The 25,193-nt window shown below is 40.4% G+C and overlaps 1 pseudogene; it reads left to right on the top strand.

Moving 5' to 3' along the window:
- Positions 1–10,718: 10,718 nt before the first annotated feature.
- Positions 10,719–17,255, top strand: LOC136356671 (uncharacterized; annotated as a pseudogene).
- The last annotated feature ends 7,938 nt before the right edge of the window (positions 17,256–25,193 follow it).

A 25,193-nucleotide genomic window follows, 5' to 3' on the forward strand; every position in this document is an offset into this window, starting at 1 on the left:
GTCACCTAGTGGGTCCCACGCTGACGCGATCTGTACAGTGGCCAGGAATTCCATCGTCACCGCCCGCCACGGCTTACCCGCGCCCACGTACCTCGGCTCCAGGGTCACCGACACCTGGGCCCCACCTACCCACGCGCCAGTCAACCACAGCGCTGGGTAGACGTCCCACAGGGTGTCAAAACTGCAAAGGAAAAGAAATATTGGAGTATCGGTATAGTGTGAGAAGGGGGTTGGAAACAGAAAAATTATTGTTGCAGTGTCAGCGCCCCACTTGCAAGTTGCTAGGGCCCATGCCTCGTAAGTGGGATAAAGTGTGAGGCCCTTCTAGTTACAGCTGTTTGTCCAGTGCGGACCACTCATTTTAAACTGCGCTAGAGGACACTAAAATGCGGTCCATATTTGCTCTTCCTGAGCATTATTGATTGGCACTACCGCACCACAACCAATAAATGTTCTCTCACTTATCACCGTCTGTATCTTTCCTTATGGGAGGAAAAGGGTTCATCTCTGCAGCTGAGCTTTCCATGTCGGTATTAAGTCGTGTGTCTTTACTTTTACTCTTGGTACTATTTTTAAAGGTTAAGTAAATTTGGTGACGAAGTGAACGTTAAAGATATTGGCATTATTGTAATTAGTTCCTCACCGTCTATCATGTCGACACGAAGGATTCCAAAACACATATAATAAACGGTTTGTTTGCACGTATCGACCAATAAGTTTCGGAAAACCCACACCATTACACATGGTACGCTAACAATATACCGTGTGACTTATGATTTTAGTGATACCTCCCACACCATTACCATGCTATTATCGTTTGAAATGTGTAAAATACCCAAAAATTTTAGTTTTGAAGGATTATAAAATGACCAAATCTATGGATCTACCGCCGGCTCACCCCGGGCGTGTGGATCCACCGCCGGCCGGTCTTCCGAAGGGGAGTGGAGGCAGTGGCGACGAGGAGGAGAGGCGGCGGCTTGGCTCCTTCCTATCCCGACGCCGCGCGATGACCAACGGCGCCGATGCGACGACGACGGCATCAATGCCTGTGGGGATGGCCGCAGATGGAGGAGGAGAGCCGTTGGCCGGAGGGGGAGGCTGGCGGTGGCGCGCCTTTTTTTTATTTCACTGAAATGTTTTTTGCAGGCGGGTGAATCTACTGCCTACAAAGATGGAGATGTCGCCTGGCGGACCCACGACCCGTATGTGGAAATCATCTATTTCCGCATGCCTTTGCATACAGGCGGTCTGCCTGCGAAAACTATTTTTGGCTGCTTGAAAAAACGATTTTTCCAGTAGTGTCAAAACCGAAAACAAATTTGGATTTTTTTTTCTTGGAAACAAAAAGGGATGCAGAAATAGCACTATCTAACAGAAAGAGAAATCGGTCGGAAACTTTCTTAGAGAATATCTCAAAAACTAATTTAGAACTTTTTCCAAAGAATGTTTACCGTCTCAAAGATGAAAAATTGGACTTGATAAAGTGTTTAAACCGTGATGTTATCCTTATGATACAAAGTGGAAAGTGGTACTATTAGCTGCTAAAATTTTAAATTTTTATATATTGTTTTAGAAAAAAAATTGAAAACTCGGTTTCCAATAAATATTCATCATGTTTTCACATTCAATAATATTCTATTCCGTTTTTATACACAAGATTTTCTATTTCTATTTTTTTAATAAAAAACATGGAACGAAAATGATAGATCTGGTTCCCGTCTTTTTTTGAGTCGTTTTCATTCCTACCTGTACGTTCATATCAAATCATTACCACACCGTCTTTTCTCGAAAAAAAAAGTCACACCAACTTGCCAAAATGTTTGTTAGAGCAAGTTTAATAGTGCAGCCCACTAATGACTATAAATCATCTATAGCCAATTCATACAATAGTTGCTTATTATAATATTAGTATCTGGTCCCACCTGTCATACACACATTACGTCTTAGAGTCCGTGCTGCAGTTGACTATAGATCCATAACCCGCTGCTCTTCTCTCTATTTCTTTATCTCTTTAAAATATGTTTATAGCTGGTTAATAGCTTTTTTTATCTCTTTAAAATATGTTTATAGCTGGTTTATAACATGCTATTGTACCTACCTTTAGCTAAGGTGCGGCGATCAATAAAGGAAGCGCAAGAATATGTTGACCACATATTAAGTCCAGGTGAGACAGAAAAATAGAGTATCATGTGTGGAGTCCGCTGCAATACTTGTGACAGTGAAACAAACAAACAGTTTTAAAAAGGTCTGACAGTGTTTGAGTAGTACTCACTCAAACGAACACCCTCTTTAATTTGGAGGGCAATTTTACTAATTTTCAATCTTGAGACGTTAGGATATATAGATACAACCTCGTATATTTATCAATTTTTAACACTGGAAATGTTAAATGTTGAAAAAAACTAAAACTGTTACTACAAGCCGGCTGGTGATTTGTCCTTGATATTTCTAAATTCAAATTTATCTGGTTAGGAATTCCACTCAAAGTACAACGACCTTATCCTTGTTAATTATATGAGTTCTCATCATTTTACAAGGTGCTAATTATTAATTTATTTTTTAAAATTATTGCAGGAAAAAATAATTAGACTTAAAACTGATCACAACTTGGAATTTATTAATTTGAATTTTAGAACACCACAATAAACATGCAATTTCATCATGCAATACACACAGCGAACAAGGTGGTCTTCCTCGTGGCGGGATCGGGGTGGGTCACTACACCTTGCTGTGTGGGTGGTCGTCGTCGAGCAGTGTCGGCGGCGAGAACACCGAGTAGCTGGTGTCCAGCAGCTGCCACCTGAAGATGTCATCGTCGTCGTCGTAGTTGTAAGATCAATGTGTGTTTTGATTCTTATTCTGTGATAAACAATTGGCATCCGTGATTATTGGTTTTGATATTTGGAGATTATCGTCGAAGTGGTTTTGGAGATAATCAATTTTCAGGTGATGATCGGATTCACTGTTATTTTATGTGACCGGTCCGACCGAGTGGAGGTTGCCGGTCAGACCGGTGCTATGTGTGCGGTCAGACCGGCCAGCCCGCGGTCTGATCAGCCGACGCTGTGTCGGTTTCGGTTTCGGGTTGTTTCTTTGGATATCCGTGATTGTTTCATGGTTATGGCTTCTAGATGATTACTATACGTATGTAATACTGTTGTTTGCTACTAATGAGTCAAGTTGGAGATAGCTTGGTCTCGGAATATGGTTTCTTTGTTTGTTTCATGTGTAGGTGACTCGATGCCTCGGGAGAGTATTTGCGGTGATGGATCGGGAGTCGGCTTGGTGGTAAGACGATGTCCGTGGTGGTCAGATATCATGAGGGATACTAAGGCTAGAGTTGATGCACGTGGTTGGTGAAGATTCCATATGGCATACGATGGAGGTATTGTGTGCGTATGGGATGCGAAGTCGAATTTGGAAGGAGTCCAAATTTGGTACGATTGGTTATGTAAAGTTTCTTTCTTGTACTAGAGGGTTTCCTAAGGTGTTTAGGACTCTTAGTATGAGTTTGGTTCATGGCTTTAGGCTGCCTACCTCATGTATAAATAGAGGGGGAGCGTGAGTCTTCCCGGTATTGCTTTGTATCGCTTTTGTATAGCTTTTGAGAGCTAGTTTAGTTAGGGTTTCGAGTTTGGTCGAGATTTTTGTAAGGAGAGTTGTTGGTGCACTTTGTAAACACAGATAGAAGCAATAAGGTTGTCATCTACTTTGAGAGTTCTTCAATTTGTGTTTCACCGGGTTTCGGCGGTCTAACCGGCATCTCAGCGACGGTCAGACCGGCGGCATTGCGGCGGTCTGACCGGCGGCGTAAGGGCAGTCAGACCGGCGGCGGCAACAGCAAGCGGCAGCTGATCAGGCGGTCAGACTGGAGTTCCAATCTCGGTCAGACCGGTGGCTTTCAGACGGTCAGACCGGCACGACTACCTCGGTCAGATCTCGATCCATCGATTTCGAGGGTAACTTTTATTTCCGCTAAAAGTTTTTGGTTTTGGGGTATCTCAACCATTCACCCCCCCTCTGGTTGGCTTAGTTCTTGTGATTCGATCCTACAAGTGGTATCAGAGCCACGTTTGCTCTTTTCGATCTTTACCGATCTTGAGTTTTTGCCATGGCTAATAAGTTTACAACTAAGCCCCATGTTTTCGATGGAACGGATTTTTCTCATTGGTGTAGTAGGATGCAATCTTACATTATGGCTGAGAATTATGATATTTGGAGAAAAGTTTCTCATCCTTATATGATTCCTGAAGTTATTAATACTGCTGCTGCAAAAACTGAGTTTGAACAAAATTGCAAAGCTCGCAATATTCTTTTGAGTGGGATTTCTCGTTCGGATTATGATCGTGTTGCTCATCTTCAAACTGCTCATGAGATTTGGACTGCTTTGAGTAATTTTCATCAAGGAACAAATAATATTAAAGAACTTCGTCGTGATCTTTTCAAAAAGGAGTACATTAAATTTGAGATGAAACCTGGAGAAGCTTTGGATGACTATCTTTCTCGGTTTAATAAAATTTTGAGTGATCTTGATTCCTCTTATGATGCTAATTATCCACAATCTGAGATTTCTCGCCACCTTTTAAATGGTCTTGACATGTCTATTTGGGAAATGAAAGTTACATCTATTCAGGAGTCTGTTAACATGTCTACCTTGACTTTGGATTCGCTTTACACAATATTGAAAACTCATGAGATGAATATTCTTGCTCGTAAAGTTGATTCTAAGTCTAGTGCTTTGGTTTCTTCCTCGACTTCTTTGGATGTTGGTACTTCTTCATCGAAGCCTTCTGTTCTTGCTTTATTTAATGCCATGTCCGATGATCAACTCGAACGGTTCGAACATGTTCTATTGTGCTTGATGAGAGGGATCATACTATTGAGATTCTTAATGCTGAAATTGCTAGATTAAAATCTTTGATTCCTAATGATGATAATTGTCAATCTTGTGAAGTTTTATTTTCTGAAATTAATGCTTTGCGAGATATCAATTCTGTTAATTGTAAGAAATTGGAATTTGAGATGGAAAAATCTAAAAAGTTGGAATCTTCTTTTGCTCTTGGATTTGCTTTACATGCTCGTGTTGTTGATGAGTTAATTTTGACAAAGAACGTTTTGAAAAAAATACAAAGTTGTTTTTTGTGCAAGTTCTTTGGTCAATGTTTCGTGTGCAAATAAGGCAAAACAAAACAATGGTGTTTTGTTTTCTCAAGATTGTTCAAAGTGTGTTTTGAATGAGTTGAAGTTGAAAGATGCTTTAGGGCATGTTAAACACATGGAAGAGATTGTTAAACAAGATGAGGTGTTTTCTTGCTCAACTTGTAGAAAACAAAAAGGTCTTTTGGATGCTTGCAAAAATTGTGCTATTCTTACTCAGGAGATTTCTTATTTGCAAAGATTTTCTGATGGTAAAAAGAACCTCAACATGATTCTTGATCAATCTAAAGTTAGCACACACAATCGTGGTTTAGGTTTTGATTCTTATGCTCATCATACTAGACATCCTCCTACTGTTTTGGGTGTTGCTAGGAGAGGTGAAATTTTGATTGAAACTGAGCCTAAGAACACTGTGTTTAAATCTGCTGGCATCATGTCTTCTTTGAATGCATCTTCTTTGAAATCAAATGATGTGAATGCAAAACCTTCTGTTGTTGCAAAACCATCAATTTCAAAACCATCTACTTCACAAACTTGTTGTGAGAAGTACACTTGTTCTTTTTGTGGAAAAGATTGACATTTGGTTGGTTTTTGTTTTAGACTTGCCCATAAACAGAAAAAGGAAAGAGAAATTGCTTTTGCAAAACGATGTTGGCAAAAATCGGGTTTTAATTCGAGGACCACGGTTAGACCGAGACTGACCAGCCGGTCAGACCGGCCAGCGGTCAGACCGCCGGCCAGCCGGTCAGACCGGCCAGCGGTCAGACCGCAGTTGAACCGGCGGTCAGACCGGTTGCCAGGTCCAGTCAGACCGCAGGTACAACGACGGTCAGACCGGCCTCGGGGCAATTTTGCGCGAAATTCAACTCAGACTTTTGTGAAGCAAGAAGGTAATTTATCAGGTAAGTCTGATTCTGATTTTGTAAGTGCATATGTACCTACTGGTTCTACTGGTCGTGTGACTCAGTATTGGATTCCAAAATTTCTTATTTCTAACCCCAACACGAAGGCCTCGACATCTCCTCTTTCGTAGGTATTTTGGCGGCATACTCCCCATGAGCGTTCAATGTTGAGATGATGATTGCTTTTCAAGGTAACATCAATTTACTTTTGGATTGACATATTTTTTGTTCTACTTTCTTAATTATTAGCTTTTCAATGCTAGTGTTTGAGGTAGTAGTTTTTGTTAATACAAGTATATACATGTCAATTCATGAGAATCTTAGTGATATCATTGGCAATTGGATGTCTTTTTCAAAATCTTTGATTTCTTCTTGATTTTTGTTCGGGGAGAATTGGAGATTATATTGAGGGGGAGTTAATGCTTATTCGTGAATCCTTTTGGCATGTTTTGAGGGGGAGTTTGTACCTCATGGTTTTATCAAGCAATAATATGACAATGAAAAAAAAATTGCAAAACGAGAGCTTTGTTTTATACATATAGTATTTTCTTGTGCATGCTAGCAATACTTTGAAGGTTTATTTGTCTCTAGCATAGCTTGTATGTATTCTAGTCTTTTCATGAGATTTAGATTTTGCTTTTAAGGGAGATGATGCATGACACTTAAATTCTACTTGAATTGAGCAAATATGCAATGTTGATGCTAGCATATGGTTTGATCTATAAATGCTTTATATATATGATTTATTGATTTGTTATTTCTCAAATAGCTTTAATTGCTCATTATGAAAAAGAAAAAAATATGAAAAAAAATATGAATACCGAATCGTTGGAAACAGTCTTGACGACAAGGACGTATTCGATGTGAGCAAAACAATGGGTGCCGAATCCCTGGAAACAGTCTTGACGACAGGGACGTACCCGGAATAAAGAGAAAAATATGAGCAATAAGGCTCAAGAAAAGAAAAAGAAAAAAAATTCTCTTTGTTGTTTTGTGCTAAAGGTTATTTGAGAAAGAGTGATAAATGCAATAGGTATATGTGTTTAGTGTTTATTTTTCAACCTATGTGCTTGTTAAGATGTTGCATTAGAAATCGTATGAAATCATGAATTTTGCTTGTTGATTCAAGCTTAATTGTAAAATCTTTGGTTCATGGTTATACTTTAATGCATGCTTGTTCTGTTATAGATGGGTTCATCTTCTTTTTATTGCAACACATAACTTGATATGCTATATGTATGCTAAGTTCTTATACATTAATGAACATAATTCCTATGCTTGATGAAATCATTGTTAAAAGGGGGAGAAGTAATATGAAAATTTTTGGTTCAATTGGGAATTTCTTTCTTTTAAAAAGGGGGAGAAGTTTTCTTTTGGATTTTTGAGCACGATGTGTACTTTTGTACGAAGTGTGCTTTTTACCGCTTTTGTTTTTATTTTTCCAAACACCAAAACATTTTTGATGAGGTTTGCCAATGTGTTCATCAAGGGAGAGATTGTAAGATCAATGTGTGTTTTGATTCTTATTCTGTGATAAACAATTGGTATCCGTGATTATTGGTTTTGATATTTGGAGATTATCGTTGAAGTGGTTTTGGAGATAATCAATTTTCAGGTGATGATCGGATTCACTGTTATTTTATGTGACCAGTCCGACCGGGTGGAGGTTGCCGGTCAGACCGGTGCTATGTGTGCGGTCAGACCGGCCAGCCCGCGGTCTGACCGGCCGACACTGTGTCGGTTTCGGTTTCGAGTTGTTTCTTTGGATATCCGTGATTGTTTCATGGTTATGGCTTCTAGATGAATACTATACGTATGTAATACTGTTGTTTGCTACTAATGAGTCAAGTTGGAGATAGCTTGGTCTCGGAATATGGTTTCTTTGTTTGTTTCATGTGTAGGTGACTCGATGCCTCGGGAGAGTATTTGCGGTGATGGATCGGGAGTCGGCTTGGTGGTAAGACGATGTCCGTGGTGGTCAGATATCATGAAGGATACTAAGGCTAGAGTTGATGCACGTGGTTGGTGAAGATTCCATATGGCATACAATGGTGGTATTGTTTTTGTGTGTATGGGATGCGAAGTAGAATTTGGAAGGAGTTCAAATTTGGTACGATTGGTTATGTAAAGTTTCTTTCTTATATTAGAGGGTTTCCTAAGGTGTTTAGGACTCTTAGTATGAGTTTGGTTCGTGGCTTTAGGCTGCCTACCTCATGTATAAATAGAGGGGGAGCGTGAGTCTTCCAAGTATTGCTTTGTATCGCTTTTGTATAGCTTTTGAGAGCTAGTTTAGTTAGGGTTTCGAGTTTGGTCGAGATTTTTGTAAGGAGTGCTGTTGGTGCACTTTGTAATCACGGATAGAAGCAATAAAATTGTCATCTACTTTGAGAGTTCTTCGATTTGTGTTTCACCGGGTTTCAGCGGTCTAACCGGCATCTCAGCGGCGGTCAGACCGGCGGCATCGCGGCGGTCCGACCGGCGGCGTAATGGCAGTCAGACTGGCGGCGGCGACAGCAAGCGGCAGCTGATCAGGCGGTCAGACCGGAGTTCCAATCTCGGTCAGACCGGTGGCTTTTAGACAGTCAGACCGGCACAACTACCTCGGTCAGGCCGCGATCCATTGATTTCGAGGGTAACTTTTATTTCCGCTAAAATTTTTGGTTTTTGTTTATCTCAACCATTCACCCCCTCTGGTTGGCTTAGTTCTTATGATTCGATCCTACAGTAGTAGTAGCTAGCCCCCGCCGCCGCCTTCGTCGAACGTCGCCTTCGCCGAGCGACGACCCACCACCCTGCGTTGCAGTGCGCTGGAGCTCTGCTGTCTGGCGAATGGCGATCCATCACCGCCACCACAACCTCTTCCTCCTCCCTCCTCCCTAGGGACGAGATCTGGCTCCTGCTAGCCAGGGATGGATCGATATGGCGTATGGGTTGGGAAGAAAGGAAAGGGGGCTCCTCCTCCTCCTCTTCGCGAGAAGTTTGCTGTGGGACTTTGGGGAAGAGGAGGACGGGGAGTCCACCCGCCGCTTCTCTTGCTCCTATCAACGCCTGATCGCATTGGTTTCTCCAGGTTTTCTTTTTTTCTAAACATAAATGAAATTACGGACGCTGATGTAAACGCGCTTACATCATCATAAATAAAAATATTAATGCACAGGTATGATTAGATTATAGTGCTAATGCAGTGCTTTAGCGAACTTCAATTTTTTATTTACTCACTAATTGCTAAAGGATACCTTTACGAGGGGTTCTCACTACTAGAAAAATCAAGTTTCATAGTGTTACCCTTTTATTTTTATTGATAGGTTTGATAAAAATACGCTTGCAAAAATAATTAAGAGGGATTGGTTACCAACCCCCGAAAATCAATTTTCGCTAGCGGTCACCTAAAAGGTCTGCTTGTAAAAATAAATGTCTTTTTACAAGCAAAGCGGACCTATTAAGTGACCGTTAGCGAAAATTTTGTTATATATATCCCTGCACGCACAAAGAGAAATTTTGATGGGAAATTAAATTAAAAAATATGCTGTTTATTTGTTTCTTTCTCAAAAATATTCGGGTTTCAAATTATTTGGCACAGATATACCATCGGTATCGCTCAACAAATATGCGAAAATGATATGGGTTGACGACACCGATGGTATCACGCAGTAACTGAGCAAGACCGCTCGGTCTAACGCGAGATCGCGCGGTCTCGCACTGCCAAACAGCGACACCGTTTTGAAAAATAATTAATTAGTGATTAGTTGTCATGATTAAATATTAGTTAATTAATAATTGATGATTAATCATCCTAATTAGTGATTGATTAAAGCTCAGATAACAAGATAGCCGGTCTCGCTCAGCTGTTGTAGCTTTTCGGTTGTGCGAGACCGCTCGGTCTCGTGCCGTTGTCACGCGACACCGTCAGTATCATCAGCCCTCGGTTGTGCGAGACCGCTCGGTCTCATGCGGTTGTCACGCGACAATCGTCAGTATCATCAGCCCACGTCATTTTCGTGCATCCGTTGAGCGATACCAACCGTATATTTGTGCAAAACAATTTAAAACCCGAATATTTCTAAGAAAAAACAAACAATATATTTTCAAATTTAATTCTTTTGATGGGAAGATGTCTTCCTGTTCAAGACATCAAGCAAAACCTGATGAAAGAAGGCAGTGACTTGCTGAGTTACTACTGCTCCCAGACCATGAACAGCTAGGCCGTCATAACATGTATAAATGTATTAGTTCTGTTAGAAACAATGCTGGGAAACGTAGAATGTGGTAGGAGTAGGTATTGTCGTCGATGCAGTGGCAAAGCCAAAAAAATCTTTGAAAATAAGGTTAAACTTGTATCTTTAAATTTCTACTGTATTTTAAGATAATTTCTACTACTTAAAAAGTTGAAGTTGTTTTCCTTGTCCGTTTAATACAAAATAGAGTGATTTTCGTCATAGCAGAAAAAATCGGACGCGAAAAAAAAGAGCGAAAATAATCGGACGCGGAAAAAAGCAAGCGCCGCACACCCCCTCCTCCTGGGCGCTAGCTTCACTTCTCCTCCCCTCTTGATCATATCAATCATACTTCATCACATATTCAACCACAAGAGGAAAAATTACACAGCAAAAATTATCCGTGCATAGCACCGCCTCCTCTCGCTTCCTCCACCGGATCTGGATGAGGGGACCGCCGCCGCTGCCGGCGAAGGGGGCCACTGCCATTGCTGGGAGAAGGGGCCGCTGCCGCTGCCGGAAGAAGGGGGCCGCCGTCGCTGCAAGGATAAGGGGGCCACCGTTGATGCCTCCTTACAGCCGCTGCCGCTGCCGGAAGAAGGGGCTGCTGCCGCTGCAAGGAGAAGGGGGCCGCCGCCGCTGCCTCCTTGTGGCCGCTGCCGCTGCCGGAAGAAGGGGCCACCGCCGCTTCAAAGAGAAGGGGACCGCCTCCGTTGGAGAAGGGGCCGCCTCCGTTGGAGAAGAGGCCGCCGCCACCCCCGCCGCCAGCGCGTTGCTGCTAGGAGAAGGAGGAGGCGAGAGAGGGCGAGAGGGGAGGGGGGTGCAAGTGGATGGAGTGAGAAGTGTGAGGAGCGAGTGGATGAGGTAGAATGGCCGCGATCGAGAGAAGCGAGTGGATAAGGATGTTGACCAGTCGGTTTTTTATTGGTGACGTTTTCTTTAAGTAGAACCGACACCTACATTTATATTATAGGTATTGGTTCTTTTAAAAAAACCGGCACCTATAACATTTGTATCGGGTTTTACGCTAAAACAGACACCTATAATATTTGTACCAGTTTTTTGCTAGAACCAACACCTATAATATAAGTATAGGTGTCGGTTGGTGTCGGTTTTTCTTGAGAAGCGGCACTTATAATGCTTAAAGGTGTCATTTTTTTATTTTATTCATCGTGCGAAGGTTGGAAAAGGCTCATAGGTGCCGGTTTTAAATGAACCGGAACCTATAAGACCAGTCTCTATGAGAGTTTTTTTATAATGTAAATAAACAATCTAAATTTCTTATCACAAAAGGACAAAAGATCTAATCGCAAAAAGACCACCACACCCTGTGGTTGCTTCGCTTCTTCCCCTTCCGATCTCTTTTTCTTTTTCTTTTTTTTTCTATAAAATAAACAAACAATTTAAATTCCTAAAAGTACAATGATCTATAATAAATAAAGGATGAAAATATGTCTCACCACTCCTGTTCGTGTTTTATTTCCTCGTGATATCATTTTATCTTTATCTTTATCTTTACATATATAAAATATTTGTAGTGTTTCTATTATTCGTCGTTGTCTACCGTACATCAACGATTTTCATGTTTCTGCACTAGCACCCTAGCAGCGCGTGCGAGTCTGATTGCTCCCAAACTAAAAATCACCGCTTCCACGTTGATGGTCAAGCATCCCCACGCGTTAGAATCCATTAGGCTCCACACACAGCACATCCTATTTGTCTTCCCACGCCAATCACACAACCATCAATCATATCATGTTTTGCTTCTGCTCTATCGGTAAGTTTACAATTTGAACGATGTCAAAGGATTGCCAACTCGTGAATTAGGAAATAACCGAGTCATTAATATAATAAAATATATAATAGTAACAAGCCTCATAATCCATATGACATGTGGCCATAACAACTAGGAAATCTAAATTAAAAATTAATTAAAGTAGGTCTACTCTTTTTAATATTCACATGGATTCGTTACGTGAACTCGTGAACAAACAAACACCTAATTTGAGAAATGATACATCTGATAATTTAAATAATATGTTCTTGAGAAAGTGCCTGGTGCCTGGCAGCTTGAAGTGGCTATTGACGGTGACCCATACACTGACGGAGGCCATGCAGGTGGTGTCGGATAGGCCTACGTGACATTTAAGGCGGCGGTGTAGAGTGTGGAGATACTCGCAATGGGAGGCAAAATGGTTGGTGTCGCTGTGCATTGGTAAGGCCCAACAGTGGAAGTGGTTCGATGAAGATGAGGAAGCGATGTAGTTGAGGAGACGATAGGAGTAGAACATGAGCCCATGCTTTGATCGCACAAGCACGACCATCATATGTTCAATGGATTTCTCAATCATTGTGTTGTACCGCCACCACAAGGGATCAGCATGTGGTGCCCAAGCTTTTCACTCCAAGAAATTCCTATAATGCAGGAAGGGCGAAAGCAGATTTTAGTCAATCCGCTTATTAAAAACAAAAGTTTCCGAAAACCCGGTGAACATACACACAAACGGAGAAAACAACCATGGAAAAAAGTTGAAACACAGAAAGAACTGAAAACATACTATAATACAGTGGAACGGAATGTTTAACCCCTCTTACTAGATCATGTTGCAACGCACGGGTATATTTGCTAGTCTAATAATAATTTAGGAGATAAATCTAGAGCTTAAGTCTTAGCTGCCCTAGATTATACTAATTAGGTCGATCATATCGATTCCAAGATGGAAGGATGATGAATGGATGTATTGTACTCCATTAATTTGTACAACTGGTACTTGCCATGGGCGCTTGTGGCAACTGGCAAATGGGAATGGGATGGTTTGATTGGTTTCACCTCTTGGCGGTTTGCAGGTCGATCTTGACCTGAGCTGCAGCCTGCAGGACCGGAGGAGATGTAGATCGAGGCTTCTCGGACGATGAGGACCTGCCTGACTTTACCCTGGCCTTTGACTGCATGCTCCATGATATATCTAGCTTAGGCCTAGTTTAGTTGGCAAAATTTTTTATTTTAAGATATCCACGTTTATATGGACACATATTTAAAATGTTAAATGTTGTCTAATAACAAAACAAATTACAGATTTCATCTTGGAAACTGCGAGACGAATTTATTAAGCCTAATTAATTCGTTGTTAGCAAATGTTTACTGTAGCACCATATTGTCAAATCATGGTGTAATTAGACTTAAAAGATTTGTCTCGCAATTTACACGTAATCTGTATAATTGATTTTTTTATCTATATTTAATATTTTATGTATGTGTTTAAACGTTTAATGTGAGAAGGTGAAAAGTTTTATTTTGAGAACTAAACAGAGCCTTAGCCGGTTCTTCCATTCTGCGGGAGAGGAGTACGCATGCATTATACTGATCAGCTTTACGGGATAGTACATTTTACTTTGTTCAGATCGTGTGTATGGCTGTACATGTACAGTAAGGAACCAGTAGAGAACATATGCACTTGGCTGATAAGCAAACTGCTCTAACTCGAAGCTTTGGCTTCTCTGCCGCAGGCGTGACACTCGCCGCTCGATCGATATCTCTCGATGTATCGAGCGCCTTCGTGTACAGCTTAATTTTAACAGCTGTAAATATATGCCTGGACCAGGCACATCTTTTACTGGGGTCTCCTGCTACAGAGTAAAACCTTTTTTCTCCTCTGCAAATCTCTGCAACCACATCATGGACAAAAGCTTCTCTCTCTCTGATTTTTGTGTGTCTCAGGTGGGAGAAATTGGACATTGTGCCATTCCCAATAAGTGGTTTCGCTGGAATGCCACTCCGCTGAATCGATTCGCTAAAAAATCATCCCCAAGCGGTGCCCAACATTTTCTTTGCCACATTCGCCATTTAATCTCTTTTGCTGCTGTTTTCGCATTTGGGCTGATGAAAATGCCCTTGTGCTATGTTTCTTCTATCTGAGGTGAGAGAAAGCGGATTGAGCCGCTATTAGGTCTGAGAGAGAAAGGGGATCCCCAGATCCAGTCGCTCCTCTGTCTTGGTCGTCGTCGCCGGCGGTGCCGTCGCCATCCAATGGTGCTAGCGCGTGGGAGGTAGGAGCATAGTGGCATTGATGGATTGCACCTGGCACGAGTTAGTGTCCGGGTAAGTTCTTCTACCGATTTGTGGCTTGCTTTTGTGATTACGATTGGTTTGAATTAGTTAGAGGTGCGAATCAGTTAGAGAGTTCTCTAACATTCGTCCACATTTGATTTCTTCAGGCTCGTGGAGGAGCCTGCGCTTAGCTTAAGTGTGTTAGAACCCGATGTTGGTGTTGGCGGCGGCAGTGGTGGTGGTGGTGGTGGTGGTGAAGGTGATAATGGTGGTGTTTTCTTTGTTTCTCCTGCTGGGGTCGTGGAACAAGTTGGGGAACTAGCTAGGTCTCCTGTTCTTGATGTCCCATATGTTGCTATTGACATTGTTGATTGGGAAAGCCTAGACATTCTGGCCCGAAACGACGATGAAGGGCGGTTAGATATTGTTGGGGACGACAAATTCTATGAGTTGCTGGGTTTAAGGGCTGAAGATGAGCAAGCCGAGATGGCTAGACAAGCTGGTGGCAATGGGGGTCAGGCTGCTGGTGGTGATGGGGCTGAAGCTGCTGCTGCTGGTGATGGTGTGGGTGATGCTGCTCAAGACACTACTGGGGCAGCAATTCCTGTGTCTGATGAAGTACCAGGGGAGTTGGTGATGCCCTATGACCCTGACAAGCCATGCATGAAGGCTGGCACCATGTACCCAAACATGAAGGAGTTTAGGTTGGCTGTGAGGCAATATGCCATAAATGAGGAATTTGAGTTGCATTTGATCAAAACAGATCCTGAACGATATATAGGAGGTTGTATGGTTGATGACTGCCCTTGGCATATTGTTGGGCATAAGCAGCCTAATCAGAAGACAGTGATGGTATTATTTTTTTTCTTTTCAGTTAGACAGTAGATGTGTCACACAATGCATTAATGCTGATAGTTTCTTCCATTTGATTTGCAGGTGACAGTGCTAACTGACCATCATACATGTACTTCTAGCAGCAGAAGAAGAACAACTACACCAACTAGTAAATGGGTGGTTGCAAAGGCAATTCCAATTCTTAGGAAGAATCCAGGTATGGGTCCTAAAGCCTTGCAGACTAGGCTAGTAGAAGATCAAAAGTGCACAATCAACTATGACACAATATGTAAGGGTAGACTCAAGGCTTTGGATCAGCTGTATGGAACATGGGAGGAAAGTTTTCACATGCTGTATAGGTGGAGGGCAGAGGTACTTAGAACATCACCTAGTAGTGTTATAGAGATTGACATTGTGGAAGTAGATAGGAGAGTTTTTTTTAAAAGGTTTTTCTGTGCATTAAGGCCTTGTATTGATGGTTTTTTTAGAGGGGTGTAGGCCATACATTAGTATAGACAGCACTGCTTTAAATGGCAGATGGAATGGCCACTTAGCATCTGCTACAGCTGTAGATGGGCATAATTGGATGTATCCTCTTTCTATTGGGTTTATAGATTTAGAGACTGAGGATAACTGGGAGTGGTTCATGAGTCAGCTTCATGCTGCCATAGGAGATGTTAACCCTCTAGCTGTATGCACTGATGCATGTAAGGGGTTGGAGAAGGCTGTGCACACTGTTTTCAAACATACTAAGCAGAGGGAGTGCTTTTGGCATTTGATGAAGAATTTTGTGAAGAGGTTTGGAGGAGATGTACACTCACATATGTACCCAGCTGCTAGGGCATATAGGAAAGAAATTTGGCAAATGCACATGAAGGAGGTTATTGGTTCTTGCAGTGAAGTTCTCCCTTGGCTTGAAACCTAGTGGATGAGGAGTGGTTTCAACCCAGAGATTAAGTGTGATTACATAACTAACAACATTGTAGAGGTTTTCAACAACTGGATTAAGGACTATAAAGCACTACCAATTGGTGACCTTGCAGACAAGTATAGGGTGCTAGTTATGGTTCTTTGGAATAAGAGGAGGAGGATTGGAGAGAAATTAACTGGCAAGATCCTGCCAGCAGTTACACAACAACTGAAGGCTATGAATAGGGGTTTAGGTCACCTGTCAGTAGTGAAAGCCGATTCCTTAACTGCAGAGGTTGTTGATAACAGCAGTAGTAATGGCAAGCATGTTGTGAAGGCATACAATAAATATTGCTCTTGTGAGGAATGGCAGCACACTGGAAAACCATGTCAGCATGCATTGGCATTGATAACAGCACAACAGAGCAGAGATGTCAACATTGAGGACTTTGTAAATCCATATTACTCAGTCTAAATGTTCAAGAATGCCTACAAGAGAGTTATAGAGCCACTTGGTGACAAGTCTTACTGGCCACAGGTTGAGATGCCATGGGTGCTAGGTGCACCTTTACCTAAGAAGACAGCAGGAAGAAACAGGATGCTTAGGATCAAAAGTTGTCTTGAAGGTGGCAAATCTAAATCCAAAGCTAGTACATCCAATACTGAGCCAGGAAAGAAGGTGTTGGTAAGGGGCAAGAGAAGGTGCAAGGGCTGTGGAGAATTGGGACATACTCAGACTAGCTACAAGTGTTCACTTAATGGAACAAAGACAAGGCTAGTTCACTAACTCAAATGTCATTGCATTGAGTATTTTTTATAACATGTTACAATAATTTACCTTGTAACTTGCAGGAAGAGGAAGCCAAGAAGAAACACTACAAAATATGGGACTAGTTCTGATATTCCTAGTCCCAAAAGGCCTTGTGTGCAACAAATAATTGAAGAGAGCCCAGGAAGAGTCACAAGAAGGTAGCTTCATTGTCTTTTATTAAGTACCAATATTTGCATATTGCAGAGTTACAATAAGGTAACTTTATTATTGCTTGCAGCCGGCTAGCAATGCTCATGATGGGAGGACAAGCAGCCACAACTTCTCAGCCACAAGCAGCCACAACTTCAAGTACCCAGCCTACTAACAGCTACTCCCAGCCAAGGAGGAAGCTGACGCCAAAGAAGAAGCTTCAAATTTGACCATGTTGGGAATCAGCTGCAAGTTGTCATTTTGCTATCACTATGTTATGTCTGAATCTGTCATGTCTTTAGCCTGTAATATCTGAATGTTAGTATGTAATGTCTGAATCTAAACCTCTCTGAATCTGAACCTGTAATGTCTGAATTTGGACCTGAACCTGTGTCCTTTTGTGATATGGCTGAATTTGGACCTCTGTCTGAATCTGAATGGGTTGCTTGTTCTTTGCTGCCAAATCTGATATGTGTATGAATTTGTTGCTTGTTGCTTGTTGCCAAACATGAAACTGTCATTTTGTGCTATCTGAACCTGAACCTTCCATTTTTGTGCTGTCTCATGTCTGAACCTGAACTTGAATATATGAGCATTACATAAACAAAATGCTGACACAATTTTCATTTTACCACTGTTTCCAAATTAATTCAGTGTATGTCAATTGATACATTATAGACCATTCCAAAAAAAAAGGATACATTATAACACAAAGGTGGAGAAATTAGATATTGTGACATTCCCAAAAACTGAAAACATTGGATAAAACACAGTTCTGCCATTGCAACTGGAGTCACTTGATACTGCCTACTACCATTTAACCCTACTAACTAGATACATTGCAGCTGGATTACATCAATTCAGTGCCATAACACACATACAAAGCACAAAAACTAGTGTGCTGCGGTTCATGAACACTAATATTTGCATCGACCTAGCTAGCTTTTCAATTTTTGCATTAGTAACCGAATTTGGCCTCTTCTCAACAATATCTGCAACCATAGGCATTGCAACATCACTCACGGCCTCATCAGGATAATTAAGCTCCATTGCTTCCACCATCTTCTTATAGCTCTTAATCCACTTGAAGAATGTACAACAATTTGGCACCTACAAAATTGCATACAGACCAATTTCAAACCAAAAACAAAAACAAATCAAATGCACAAAATAAATCAAAGACTCACAAATTGTTCGTTATCCTCGCATTTGAAGAAAACGCGTCCCCCTGCCTCCAAGATCTGCACTCCACTACTGCACTTCCACAACGAGGGCAACGAACAAGGGTGAGGCCACTGGGACCTATAGGATACCGAGTTGCCCCAATAAGACCAGGTAATGAGGAGCTACCTTCTTCACTTGCCACTCCAAATCTTCGCTGCATGGCTCTAGGGTTAGGATTTCCTCCCAGCTGGGAACGGCGGGCTTCGGCCATACGGGCGGAGGCGGAAAGGAAACCTCCACAGCACAGCGACAACGATGGCTCGAGAAGAACTCGCTGGCGCCGACGACGGTGCTTCAGCACAGCGGCGGCCTCCATCGGCGAGGACTGCGACGCGGTGAGGACGGGAGGATGAATGGGCTGCACCGCACCATTTCAACTCGGTTAAACCGACCGCAAGGGCATTTCAGTCAGCTCATCTGGGAAAAAATGTCAAAATCCAATGAAATGGTGAATATGACACTGCAGCGGGCTGGCAATGCTTGGGGATGGTTTTTTAGCGAATCGATTCGGCGGAGTGGCATTCCAGCGAAACCACTTATTGGGAATAGCAGAATGTCCAAAACCTCCTCAGGTGGTGTTCTTTTTTCCTGAATATGAGGATGAAGATGAAGATTAAGTTTTTTTACGTAAAACGAGGTGGTATTAACGTATGATTGATTGAGTTTTAATTATTAAAAACTTAAAAAATAGATTAATATGATATTTTAGAGCAATTTTTATATAGAAAGTTTTTGCACAAAACACACCATTTAATATTTTGAAAAACGTGCCATAAAAATCTTAATCTTCATCCAACTTTTGTTGTAGAAAAGAACTGGGCCTCAGTGCGTTTGACCCCTTTGGCATGGCATCGCCGTCGTCTCCCAGAGGCCTCGTCCTTCCTCTCTTATCCAATGGCATGTACACGCTCGTTTGTGACTTGTGAGGTCCCCGTAGATGGACGACGACTGTTTGGAGACGTCGTTCGAGGGCGTACGTTGGTGGCCCTCCACGTATTGTTTACGTGGTTAGGGCGTTCAATTCGTGGGGCAGAAGACAGCAACATCACCATTGATTCAAATTAACTTGTTTGACAGAAACGTCTTTGGTTCAGCTTAATTTGCCCGCGGCTTCAAGCAATACTACATAAGAAATGGGAGTACTGCACATTTGGGAATTGGAGTACTAGTTACTACCTTTGTACCTGATCACTCATGTTTTAATCACTATTTCCTGGGCCTTCTTATCTGTGCTTCTGTAGGGCACCATGAGAAAATTACCGCAATAGTTTGAGAAGTACTTCCTCCGTTCCATAAAAAATCAACCTAATACCAGATGTGACACATCATAGTACTACAAATCTGAACATACATATGTCCAGATTTATCGTCCTAGTATATGTCACATCTAGTTATAGATTCGTTTTTTATGAGACGGAGGGAATAGTAAATAAATCTGATCATCAATTAAGGGTCTGTTTAGTTCACGAAAAGTCACATCGGATATTTGACCAGATGTCGGAATGGGTTTTCGGACACGAATGAAACAACTAATTTCATAACTCGCCTGGAAACCACGAGACGAATCTTTTGAGCCTAATTAATCCTCAAAAGATTCGTCTTGTGATTTCCCTCCTAACTATGCAATTAGTTTTTTTAATTTATATTTAATGTTATATACATATGTCCAAAGATTCGATGTGATGTTTTAGGGAAAAAATTTTGGGAACTAAACCAGGCCTAATGTGAGACCAAATCAATGACTGAGCACGCCAAAAAAAACTAGGTGGGTCAAACCCACAAGGCATATATTGAAGTCACATGTATACATGAACGTGAAGACGAGCCTGAGCTGACACTTAAACTTGAAAATGGCTCTAAAAATCTACACCAATTCTTAATCCATTAAAAAAAAGATAAATATAAACACATTACTGTAGGGCAGATTCTTAATCCATTACCAAAAATGATAAAAAATGGTAAACACATTACTGCTTCTAGCTCCTGATTTGTTCTCTTGTTGAATCTGCTAAATTGCAACCTACCGATGGTAATGGGTAATTTCTAGTGACTAACGACTTTCAGTTAAATAAGCGCATTATCTCTTCTTACCGTTCTATTTCTAATTGGAATAGTGTTGCGGCAATCGGGTGACACACCTCGACCTTTTCCGATTATAAAAGTTGCATGTCGTAAACTTGGATATATAACTTTTTATCAACTATCGATGGAGATTCATAAATAAACTTTAATAAATGTGTACTCCTTATCTTATATTGGTTATTTCTTATTTTTGGTTGGTGTTTTCAATTTTTATTTTAACTACACTCTTTTTAGAGTGCTAGATTATAATAATTGGCTGTAACTCTTCTGAGCAAAGGCCGGGATGTTCTATTATTAAAAAAAAAAGAAGCCTCAGGCGCTAGCTGCAACTTCTGAACTGGCGCCACCGCCGCGCACTGCCCGCGGCCGGCAATCCCGCTGCCTTTGTGCCTCATGTCCTCTCTCGTCCTTCATGGGGCGTCGGCCGCCGAGGCTACGGGTAAGTACTCCCTTTGTCCCAAAATAAATGTGGTTTTACACTGTTAATGTCTAATGTTTGGTCGTTCGTTTTATTTAAAAAAATTTATGATTAGTATTTTTATTGTTATTAGATAATAAAACATGAATAATACTCTATGTGTGACTATCTTTTTAAAAAAAATTATATTTTTTTTAAATAAGACGGACGGTCGTGGATATGGATATCCACGGCTAAGCTTATTTGGACGGAGGCAGTAGGCAAGTAGCGATGCGTGACACAGCAGCGAAGGACGGCGCTACTGAAGTTCGTGAAGCTAGGGGACCAGGGGTGACTGAGGTGACGCTAGGAGAGGAGGTCGCCAGGTTGGGGCTAGGTATCGAACAGATCGGGAACAAGGCCAGGGAGCAGATCGAGCATATGTAGCCCAACTTGCAGACTGTGGCCTGCGGGGGTAGGGGGTGTCCGGGCCGCCGGTAGCTGGGCCAAGCGCACTACTTTACCGTATGGGGCCATCCGCCTCTGGACCAAATTGTAGGGCCATTTTAGATTGAAGCTAAAATGTGACCTTACCAATTTATTTGTATTTTGAATAGTGATAGTGTATTTTTGATTGAATCCAAATTATTGGTAATACCCATTAACAATTTAACACTAATCTAGAACTTTCTTCTCTATATCATCAATATTTGGCTTTACATTGGTAGCAATTTAAATATGTACCATGCATCTCTACCCTACCAAAGAATTGGTAGTGCCAAAACATGCCAAAATTTTGACACAACCAAAGATTTGGTAGGGTAAAGAACCAAACAGCCCCATAATGATTTATATTAAAACATGAGTTCAATTCATGGGCAGAAGTTACCTCGTAACTAGTTGATACCCTGCGCTTTCCAGCGGGACATGTCGATAAATGCATGTTATACATTAAACAAATGATAGATTTATATATTTAAATAATATAAAAATGACGTGGAGATAATGATTTGACATTGCTTACATATTGAGCTCTAAAAATACAATAAAATTGTAAATGATATGTCATATTTGCATGATATTTAAAATACACTAGATGATAATTGCTAGTGAGTAATAATGCGGCACTTTTGCATGTGATTTAAAATACTTTAGATAATAATTGCTAGTGGGTGATGATGTGACACACTTGCATACTGTGTTTTAAAAGTTAGTGTGTATCAACTTTACAGTAAGATAGGATTAGAGGCCTGGTGCTTAATGCAAAATTAATCCCAACATTTGGTAAATGCTAATAACCAAATATATTTTCTTAATTATATAACTGATGCATTTTTTCAATAATAGGAAACACAGAAAAAAAATCATCAATTGTCATTGTCGAGGCAAACTTTCAAAACCCCAATTAGAGTTTAGAAAAAAAAACATAGAAAAATAGATGAGATGGAGGAGTGGATTCATTGGTAGGAGGAAAACTGTGAGGGGGAGGAAATGATTTTCACATACGGTGATTGAGGAGTTGTGTGTGAATTGGCGCAAGAAATCAATCGACTAGCTGTTGAGAAGAAAGACATAGCTGCAGTCTGCAAAGCTATGAGAAATTCTAGAAAATTACTATCATCAAATATGGGTTGCCATTTTGGATTTTGGTTTCACTAAATTGTCACTCTTAATTAGTGCTTAAGAGCTAGAAGGCCTTGGCGGACGACAAAAATGCACTAGGGAAGTTCAAAGGCATTTTCATTGTGATGGCATTCTAATATATGAATACCAAATCTGAGTAGCAATTTAGCAAAGTCAAAATATGGAATGGCGTTTGAGCGAACCATATTTGACGATGGCATAATGCAGTATTTGCTGTTGATTGGTAGTTAGATTTGTAGTACTAAGATATGTCTTATCTTGTAATAAATTAACTTATTTTGGGACGGATGGGGGACAGATGGAGTAGCTACAATTTTCGCACACTGTTAGGATTATTAAGAAGGTAAATTTGCTGATATGAAAGAGAGGAGAAAGGAGAGAAGCATTGATATTAAAGTTAACAATGACTTAACATCAACTCTTAAAATTTATAAAAGGAACCTTTGTTGTAGGAGGATAAAAAAGGAAAGAGTAATAAAAAAAATTGTTCTGTAGTCCGTACATTAATTGTTAGAGCCTTTATCGTCTCAACTATTATCTCTGAATAGTCTTTAAACGTACTAATTAAAAGCCTATACTAGAATATCTACCTTTGAACATATCCTTATAACTCATCATACTATTACTACAATTAAATTTTGGATAACCCAGAATTTTGGGAGCCCTGTAGTTAACCCTGAACTCCCATATACACGGGCCTGATGAAACCTCACTGTTGATTCAAACTTCTATGAAAAAAACATCTTCGACAGCTTGCCCACTTCAAACATAACATAGGAAATGGGAGTATTGTACATTCACAAATTATTACTTTGTACCATGATCACTCCTGCTTTAATCACTATTCTCCATACATACGATTGAAAATGGTTCGGAAAATTTCTGGATGATTGAAAACGGTTCAGAAAGTTTCCGGATTCCGAACTGTTTTCGTAAACGGGAAACATTGGACGGAAATTTTCAAAACCGAAAACAAATTTGGAATTCTTTTCTTGAAAACAAAAAGGGATGCAGTAATAGCACTATCTGTCAGAAAGCGAAATAGGTCAAAAACTTTCTTGGAGAATATCTGAAAAACTAATTTAAAACTTTTTTTGAAGAATGTTTACCGTCTCAAAGATGAAAATTTGAACTTGACAAAGTGTTTATGAACCGTGATATTATCCTTATGATACAAAGTGGAAAGTGGTACTATTAGCTGCTAAAATTTTAAATTTTTATCTATTGTTTTAGAAAGAAATTGGAAACTCGGTTTCCAATAAATATTCATCATTGTTTTCACATTCAATAATATTCTATTCTGTTTTGATATTCGAGGTTTTCTATTCATATTTTTTAATAAAAAAATGTAAACGAAAATGATAGATATGGTTCCCGTCTTTTTTGAGTCGTTTTCATTCCTACTTGTATGTTCATATCAAATAAATACCACACAGTCTTTTCTTGTCAAAAAAGAAGTCACACCAACTTGCCAAAATGTGTGTTAGCTAAGGTGTGGCGATCATTAAAAGACGCGCAAGAATATGTTGACCACATATTAAGTCAAGGTGACAAGAAAAATAGAGAGTATCACGTGTGGAGTCCGCTGCAAAAATGTGGCATGATATATACACTTGTGACAGCGAAACAAACAACAGTTTTAAAAGTTTTAAAAGGTTTGACAGTGTTTGGCAAAGTACTCACTCAAATAAACACCCTCTTTAATTAGGAGGGCAATTTTACTAATTTTGAATCTTGAGACGTTAAGATATATAGATACAACCTCATATTTTATCAATTTTTAACATTGGAAATGTTAAATATTGATAAAACTAAAACTGTTACTACAAGCCGACTGGCAATTTGTGCTTGATATTTCTAAATTCAAATTTATTTGGTTAGGAATTCCGCGCCAGAGTACAACGACCTTATCTTTGTTAATTACTCCCTCTGTCCCATAATTACATATCGTCTGTCCAAATTTATTATACTAAAATATGTTACATCCACCCATTATCCCTTATATTATGGGACGGAGAGAGTATATGAGTTCTCATCATTTTACAAGGTGCTAATTATTAATTTATTTTTTGTATATTATTGAAGTAAAAATAATTAGACTCAAAACTGATTACAACTTGGAATTTATTAATTTGAATTTTAGAACAACACAATAAACTATAAAAAAATATATTTGAGACTTCAAACCGAGCACCTCTTTCACTTAGTAAAAACATTAAGTAGGGGTACTTTTCTAGTGACGATTTTTAAAGTGTTTATAAAATTGAGAATTTCTATACTCTAGTACTTTTAGCATGACCAATAGTATCTCTAAATGAGATCCAATTCTAAAATTAAGATTTATTTTGTGAAAGACTTGCTCTAACAGCTTCCCTATATAAGTTTTCGAAAATTGGAATCTCCTTCTCCTCCTTTCTTGCTCTCCATAAGTCGAGAGTCGCTCTCACTCTCAATTTCCGCACGGAAAAAGGAAGGGCGCCACGTGCATTAGAAGATATGCTATCACACTAAGCTATTGAAATAAAGCGTGGAAGAATTGAAAAAAGTAAAAAAAAATGCATGCTGTCAGGGTTACTGATAAGGTATACCCTCTATCCTTGGATGTACGCTGGGTACTAATACGGTATACTCGCGCGTATACGGATAGTTTCCGTATACGTTAAGGAAATTTATCACGTAATAGAAACAGAATCTACGGATGGAAGGAATCCTACTCGGACGAGACTGGGCCTATACCATATCGTGAGGGGTCCGATATCTCCGAGTTCTACTTGGAGATCAACTGACCCGCGATATATAAGGGACCCCCTGGGTAGGACCT

The sequence above is a fragment of the Oryza sativa genome, chromosome 5 (assembly GCF_034140825.1).
Source record: "Oryza sativa Japonica Group chromosome 5, ASM3414082v1".
Classification (NCBI taxonomy): Eukaryota; Viridiplantae; Streptophyta; class Magnoliopsida; order Poales; family Poaceae; genus Oryza; species Oryza sativa.